At 41.8% G+C, this 8,926-nt stretch overlaps 1 non-coding gene across 1 annotated transcript; it reads right to left on the bottom strand.

The window, feature by feature from the left end:
• Positions 1-8,441: 8,441 nt before the first annotated feature.
• On the bottom strand, positions 8,442-8,548 carry LOC131224441 (small nucleolar RNA R71). Its single transcript, XR_009160925.1, has one exon. It is a non-coding gene; the product is annotated as a small nucleolar RNA R71 (small nucleolar RNA).
• Positions 8,549-8,926: the final 378 nt, after the last annotated feature.

The raw sequence follows: 8,926 nt of genomic DNA, 5'->3' as shown, positions 1-8,926 counted from the left end.
TCTCTCTCTCTCTCTCTCTCTCTGTGGATGGGTGTTTCTTCTTTCTTTTCATGGTTAAAGACCCGAGGCTGTCTACAACTACTTTAACATAAGCTTATTCTACAATTTTTTGTGCGGACCCTACCTTGATGTGTGCCTAACATCCACTCCTTCAATCATACGCACCCCCTCATGTTCTTCCTGGGTACAAAAAATCAAACAGACCCAAAACAAATTCTGGCCACACCATGTAAAATCATGACAAAAGCCTACGAAGTAATGTAGTCTGGCCCACCTGAGTTTTAGAATTGTCTGATTTTTGGCTTGCAAATTCATCCTGGTGAAGCGCATCTTATGAATGGATCGGATGGCCTTTAAAAAAGAATGGTAGGCCCCACACACAATCTTAAAAGGCTTATAGTGTGGGATCTCCTCTTCCCAACTGTAGCCTGTGGTGAACGTGAAGAGGCTCAACTTCTGAACGGAGTGGATGTGGGCCCTAATTTCAGAGTGGGGCCCACACACAAAATGGTAGAATAAGCTTATTCCACTGTAGTTGCAGGGGTACCAGCCTGGAAACGGATTGGCTACTCCCCCTGACACCAGCCCCGGAGCTGATGGTCGGTGCTCTGTGGGCCCACCATAATGTACGTGTTTCATCCATTCCGTCCATCTATTTTTCTAGATCAATTTATGGTAATGCACAAAAAATGAGGTATATATCATTCTCAAGTGGACCACATTACAGGAAACAGTGTTGAATTAACTTCGAACGTTAAAAACTTTTTGGGGCCATAAAAGTATTGGATCAAGTTGATCTTTGTTTTCTCCCTTCATCTGGGTCTTTATGACCTAATCAACAGATTGGATGTCAAATAAATGCGATGTCAAATAAACAGTACAACGGGCCATAAAAGTATCGGATCAAGTTGATCTTTGTCAACAGATTGGATGTCAAATAAACAGTACAGCGGGCCTTAGGAGGATTTAAATGATGGATATCCAATCACTATTGTTTTCCTATGGTGTGATCCATTTGAGATATATTTCCTCTCATTTTTAAGATAAAGACATAAAATGATATTTAAAAATGGATGAACGGAATGGATGAAACACGCACATCATGTTGGAGCCCACAGAGCACCGACCACCAGCTCCGGGGCTGGTCTAAGGGGGAGTAGCCAATCCGTTTCCGTACCAGCCTCTCAATACCTCACCAAATGCCTGTCTTTGACAAGTGACTTGAAAACGACCATCTCCCCGATCCAAATGCTAGTAGGCTAGCAGCTACGCGCACTAGCTCGTACGAACCGATGAACACATGTGTAAGATCGGAGCCGCTCCCTAGGGGACTCGGTCACCACTGGATTACCAGGAAAATTGCTTGTGTGTGAGCCCAACATTGTGTGTTATCTTTCATCATAGCCGTTGATCAGGTGTAACTCAACCGGATGAAGTGAACATATCAAACACATGCCAAACTGGTTGAAGTCGAAGGTTTTAGGAGCAATTTTACATAGGTACTGTTTGTCTTGGAACTTAGAGATTATATTTTGTGTGTACGGTTTAAATAAAGGTTCTCACCTGATGAACGGAGTGGATTTGAATATATAATATGATGGGCACAAAGAGCTTGGGTGTTTTATGCAGCCGAGTAAAACGGGTCGTAGGACGGTTCCGGTTCGGAGAGGAGCGGATTAGGTGAGACCCCGGATCCGCCGAGGTGGGTGGGACCTCTTAATGTGGGGCTCGTAGTGATGTATGTACCTTAAATCCACACCGTCCAAACATTTTGAAAGCTCATCTTAGGTCATGATCGTAAAAACAAAGCTGTTTATGGACCACACCAAAGGAAACAGTATTGATTGAATCCTCACAGACTGGGTCCCACACACCTGGATGGATCTGGGTCTCACCTAATCCGATCCTGGTTGGGAGGAGGCTAGATAGAGGCGTGGGGTTGAAGAAGGTCCTTGACCCCAGAAAAACGGGTACTTATTTTTGGTCTTTGAAACCTACGCCACCTATTCTTCTGCTGAGAATTTCAGAGATATCTTTTTGAACTCTCTCGACTGTCGTGCCCCACCTCACCGATACTGTATTCGTATCAGTCAAAGTCGGCCCGAAGAACACGATTTGAAAATGATGAACAAGGCTCCACGCGATGATCAAAACCGTTCATTCAAAAAGCCCCACAATTCAGACGGACCATATGTCAAGTCTCACTAATAAGGATCTCATGTTAATGCAATGATAGGTTGGACAGAAAACAGCTTATGTTAGGTTATTACTCCTATTATGAATTCACAGAGGTGATAAGCATGAGTTGTACACTGGCATGATTGAGCCCAGCCAGCACGAACTCGACCCGGCTTAGCTCAATCCTAGAGCCTGATTAGCCGACTCGTCTCGGCCCAGTCAGCAGCTTGACCAACTTGAGTGAGTCCAAGTCCAATAAGCTTGATCTTTTGAGCTGAGTTTAAATTCGAGCCAACAAGCCGATTCAAGTTTATATTTTAAGGTTTTTAATATATATAATATAATATAATATTTTATATATTATATAATTTATTTAAATATTTATATTAAGTGAACCTAATCCGTGTTGAATTGAGTCAAGTTCCGAGCTTAGTCGAGTCAAACTTGGTCTAGCTTGTACTTAGAGGTGTACACGAACCTAGCTAGCTCGGTAAGCTCGCTCGGCTCGACTCAACTCGAAAAAGCTCGATTCAACTCGGTTTGAAGCTGAGTTGGAGCCGAGTCAAGTTGATTTTTTGAGCTCGAAAAAAATTATGAATCAAGTTCGAGCTTGCCCGAGCTTGACTCAACTCGAATCAAACCCCAACTCAAATTGAACCAATTCGGTGACACGGTTACTTTGATATTGATGTTGGCCGCCAAGTGTCTGATGAAATGACTCAAAGAAGTATGGTTGGTGGCAAGAAAGGCATGTATATGAAACTAATACCATTTTTTTATTTTTTTTTTATGTTGCTCAAAAGGTGTTTGATAAAATACCCGTTAAACTATTGCTACTGTCTCAAATATAGTGAGATTTTGAAGGTGCAGTCAAGGTGTTTGTGAAAATGTTGCAATGGCAAATCTGGCTCGTTCTTGGTTCGAACTCAGCTCAAACTAGCTCGAGCTGCTGACCGAACCAAGCCGAGCTAGCCAATCAAGCTCGAGGACTGAGCCGAGCCGAGTTCGAGCTGAGGCCAGCTAGTGGCCAAGCCTGAGTTGAGCTGAGGCCAGCTCAAATTGGTTCAACTCGACGTACACCCCTAGTCAGTAGCCAATCCGCCCTCGGAATGGACAATAACTCTAGTAATAAGAACATGTTATGTGTTGCACTAGCGTGTCGCAAAAGTTGAAAAGGCCTCTTGAGAATGTAATATTCACGCCTCAAACTCAGAAACTGGGCTCACAAAATTTTCGACCGTCAAATCCAGTGCCGACAGCCTCCATAGTACCCCACTCTTGGCTCTCAACGTCTATACGCCAGATTCCGATCCTGGAATCCTACAAGGAGGATTTTTCAACGTACTTTTATCTCGTAACAAGCATAACAACAAGTTTACCTAAATCACAAAGGCAACATCATCATCACATATCCACTAATATAAACATTTAAATACATGCTGAAAGGGAACTACATATATCAAAATCAAAGCTTCAAAAGTCAGCTACATGCTCTAAGCTCCACGCTGCTGCAATCTAACGCCACCTACACGCATCTATAGTGCATATGCTTATAGAAAGCTTAGAGGGTGGTGAAAGTGTGTGCGCAAGACAAGTGTCAAGTACACAAATACAACACCATAATCATAAAATGTCGAAAATTCTGACAAGATCATGAATCATACGATATCAAAGTAAGCGGAAACATACTGGTAAGTCCATGAGTCATATAATACCAGAGTACGCAATTCGAATCATAATGAGCCAAATATCATATACTACGGATGTAAATCCTGCTAAGTTCGTCTAGGTCATATAAGTGCAGAAACGTAGCAACTCAAAATATCATATGTCGCTGATGTAATACAATATGCGATGTGAATGAAATGACCAAGTTGGATATGAAGTCGAGATGATAGTACGTAGTATCGTAGACTACAAGGTCCACCACAAGGGACTTCTATCCAAACCAGTCTCGTACCTAAATTTGGATAGTCATAGTCAATGTGGTAAACTCCTGATCTCGGGTTAGTCGTGCGCCCCAACCAAAATTCTAGTCATTGCGAAGATACACGTAACAAATAGTTGCGCACCACCAGCCCAAGTGGATAGTGAATGAATGAATGAATAGGTATACAACTCATACTCAATAAGTTTATATATCAGTACCGTACATCTCTGGGATCATCACCAGGGTCTAGTACACTCCAAACCAGATTGTCGCCCCATCGTGCGCAACTAGGTGAGTGGAAGAGACCTAACTATCCGCCTAGCCAATAGTCAACCAATACCTACCAGACACATCGATAGCGGACCCATTTATGAGCTGATCAAACTCAGCCTAGTTTTATCCATTACGAATCGGGCGGATAAGGCCAGACCCCCTCTCAACCGACCATGACACAATGGGAGACATGGCCTACTGGTATTCGACACTCTGGCGCTCATGTATTTACTTGGTCTAGACGTTAGGGCATCTCATGGACATGGAGGTTTAGGGACTTTCACCCATAGACATCCAAAGTGCCCAGATGCTCGAACCAAACATTTTTGGTGTCTCATCTAGTCATCCACGACATGTTTGTGGAGGTTAAGGCCTTGATGTCGTTAGGGCATACAGTAATCACAACACACAATGCCAAATGCATGAGTCATACAATCCAGTCATACATCATTCCTACGCATACCGTGCGCTTATGTGAGACAGTCTCCGCCTATCAGGAAGTCTCATAACAACCTGCCCAATGACACATGCAATGGTCAACCACAACTCATAACAAACATGTAAATGATGCGTATGGGCATGTACCATGATGTTATGCTGTCACATACTCATAATCAGTATCGATAACCGGCACCGATAATCGGCATCGATAATCAGCATCGACCTTGATAATCAGCATCGGCTTCAATAATCGGCCTCGACAATCGACCTCGACAATCAGAATTGGCCTCGACAATCAAAATCGGCTTCGTCAATCGGAATTAGCCTCGACAATCGACTTAGACAATCGGAATCGGTCTCACCAACCGACCTCGACAATCGGAATTGGCCTCGACAATCGGAATTAGCCTTGACAATCGACCTCAACAATCGAAATGCCCTTTGAAGGTGTTGAGGGTCAAATATTGCATATCAGACCCCAATTATTGCCTAGATTTACGAACTTAGTATTGTTTAATGGTCAATTTAATCGTGTTTGTGATGCAGGTTGTATTTACGAGTTTGGATTGAAACAGGGTACTAAAAGTATGGATTTAACACTCAGAATTCACCAAGGCAAGGGATGGACCCCAGGGGACCAAGATCGATGAATTTACACGCCAGAGATCCGAGAAAATCAAGAAACTGGAGCTTAAGTGGCCCAAAAGACGTCCAAAATGCAAGATCACAGGGTTCCCACCATTCGTTCAGCTCGAAACTTCATACATGGCCTGAGGACCATAAATTAACCGTACACGTTGAATTTCATCTGTTCAATCCTTGTGGAAGTGTCCCAACGGACAGATCAGCCCTAAAATCTTGATTTGGGGGCCCGCCTGATAGCTGGATATGCCTCAATTTTCGTCTCAACCCCTTAAATTAAATAAGGAAAAGGATGGATGGAGCAGATTTACCATAAGCATCACGATCGGATCCCACATAGGGACGTGTGTGTACAAAACTGGTGCACTCCCGCACCGCACCGGATCACAAATCCGGTCAAAGCGATGAAGACCCGACCTGGATCGTGTTTTCGCACAGCAAAGGGATGTCCGTCCTGCTATGACACGTAGTGGGCCACCACCATGGACCATATCATCGATCTGGACCGTTAATTCGATCTAGGGGGTGGCCCCGTCCATATAGTGACCTTTTGGTCCCTTGTACATGTATACACACAAATCACGATAGACGATGAATGGATCTGGTACAATGGGCCATGCAGAATTTAAAGAAAACCCACCCTTCCTAACCAGTTTTTCGTAAGGAATCCAATGAACGAAGTGGATTTCTCTGAGACATCATTATGGGGCCCACCGAACACGTCAGCGCAACCTGCGTAAGGTTTACGCGCATCCGAAAAATTCAGATTTTTTGTGGAGTTGCGTGACCCAAAACGTGATTGGATCAGCTATCCGAACCGTCCAATGGAAGCCCCAGCTAGGCTTGACCCTAGCCATGATGGCAGATACGGTAATTGGGACGATCAACATCCGGATCTTCAGTCCAAACGCAGCTTTTTGCAAGAAACCTTTTCTGCATAAAGGGCTACGTAAAAGAGGAGTTCGGGACTACTTGAGGGGTCCAGTGCCTATAAAAAGAGGAGAAGGATTCAATTACTAGGGGATTAAAAAGAGACGTGTGGGCATTCAGTGCTGGACGTGGAGCTGTTTAACAGTTTTTTTTCTTCTCCTTGTCCTGATTTTATGCTTTGAGAGGTGAGTTAAATCATGGTCATATTAGCTAAACCTCTTAGCTAGGGCTAAGAGGTGAAGCTTGTAGAGTGATGGGATACTTTTTGCCATGCCTTTTGTTTAGACTGAATTGATGTTGATTTTGGTTTTAATTAAGGGAATATTTTTTTAGTTTTTAATGGTCTATTGTGACTAAAATTACAATGGGTCTGCTATGGCTTTGAGCATGTTCTTTCCTTTTATGTTTATGACGTCAGGAAGCCCTGTTATTCACCATCGTCTCCTGGGCATGGTAGTATGACGGTACCCTTCCTAACCTTCATAGCATGTTGATTGGTTGGTAATTAGTTTAATTCTGTTGTTGCTTTGTCTCCTGGGCATGGTTTGGTGATGGAATCTATTCTAATTCATATACCTTTCATCTCTTAAAAACTAAATCAAGTTCAGTTGAATTTTCATAATTCTTGAAGCAGGCATAAGATCTCCCTGATCTCTACAAGTGGATCCTCTGAATCCCTAGTTTCTTAATTCTGATTTTCTTAAGTTTTACATAATTATTTCACAATTATTCCCTAAAGGCCATTCGATTTAGATTTCATCTTAGGCTAGTTCTATTTCTACCTAGTTTCAGGTAACGTACAAGTATCAGTCCCTTGGGATTCGACCTCGGTCTCACCGAGTTTATTACTACATCACAACCCTATACTTGGGGAGTGAACAAGTTTTTGGCACCGTTGCCGGGGACTGACGGTTGCGATTCTCTGAAATTAATTAGGTTTAGAATTAGTTTAAGATTAGAATTTGACTAACTTTAGTTTTAGATTTTTATTTGATTTCTAGAACTAACTTGTTTTCCTGTTTTGTAGGATCCTGACATAAGTTTCTAAATTGGTAATTCCTTCCTAATTTCTCTACTTTTTCTACTTTTAAAATTAGGGTTTAAATTTTAGAAATTTTCTAATTCTAGTATTTTCCTATTTGTAGGAAATAATTTATTTTTAGAAACTTTCCTCTTCTTTTTTTTTTTTAGAAACTAAGTTAGTTATTTTCCTTTTTAGAAATTAACTTTCTATTTTTGTTTTTTAGTAACTTTCTAATTCTAACTCTTTTAGAATCTAATTTTCTTTCCTAATTTTCTACTTATAGAATTTTTGTTTAGAAACTAACTTTCTATTTTTGTAGGCCTTTAAGATAGAAATTTCTAATTCGGTGTTGTTACTTAGGGCTTTCAATTTGGTAACTTCTTTCCAACTCTCTCTTTCTTTTTAGATTTTATTTTCCTTTCTTAGGATTAGGTTTTGAATTTGATTGAGGGCTGTGAGTGTTTCATGCCTAAGTGGGCCCGTGACAATACTCGACGTCTCTTGACTGAAGGAGAATTAGTTGAGGAGTTGACTATCCATCGCAGGACTAGACACCACTCGAAATCCCCTGAGTTAATTAAAGTGATGGCTGGAAACCAACCTCTTCTACCCCAACCCAGGGTGGAGGACATTCAGGATGAAAATGAGGTGTATCAAGCACCCCCACCACTTACCTTACGAGATTATTTACAACCAGCGGGGGTGAGCACGCCCTCATGCATGATTTTTTCTGAAAATACAGGACATATGGACATCAAGCCAGGGGTTATCCAACTCCTTCCTAAGTTCCATGGGCTTGAATCTGAAGAACCATATCTACATTTGAAAGAGTTTGATGAGATCAGAGCCACTTTATATTTTCAAAATGTGTCTGAGGACACAGTCAGGCTGAGACTCTTTCCTTTTTCCTTAAAAGAGAAGGCTAAGACGTGGTTACATTCACTGCGTCCTAGATCCATTGGCACATGGAATGATATGCAAAGAGAATTTATAAAGAAATTTTTTCCACATCATAAAACGATTACCCTTAGAAAAGCAATCATGAACTTCACCCAAAAGGAGGATGAAATATTTTACCAATGTTGGGAAAGGTTCAAGGATTTGGTCAGTTCATGCCCACAACACGGCTTTGAAACGTGGCGCATTACAAATTTTTTCTATGATGGACTGACATCTTCCATGCGCCAAATGGTCGAGACAATGTGTAATGGAGAATTCATTAATAAAAATGTTGACGAGGTATGGGATTACCTCGATAGTCTTGTTGAAAAAACACAATCATGGGACTATTACCCAAAGTCGAACACCACGTCTAGGCCGACTCAATTAAAGGAGAAAGGTGGATTGTATCTCTTGAAAGAAGAGGATGATCTCAAGTGTAAAGTGACTACGCTCATAAGGAAAGTTGAGGCCATGGAAGGAAAGAAGGATAAGGTTAATGAAAGTGTTTGCGGCATCTGTGATTGCAACATTCATACAACTGAAAATTGCCCTACAATACCCGCCTT

Source organism: Magnolia sinica, chromosome 13 (assembly GCF_029962835.1).
Source record: "Magnolia sinica isolate HGM2019 chromosome 13, MsV1, whole genome shotgun sequence".
In the NCBI taxonomy this organism is placed as follows: domain Eukaryota; kingdom Viridiplantae; phylum Streptophyta; class Magnoliopsida; order Magnoliales; family Magnoliaceae; genus Magnolia; species Magnolia sinica.
This window is presented reverse-complemented; position numbering and strand designations above follow the sequence as displayed.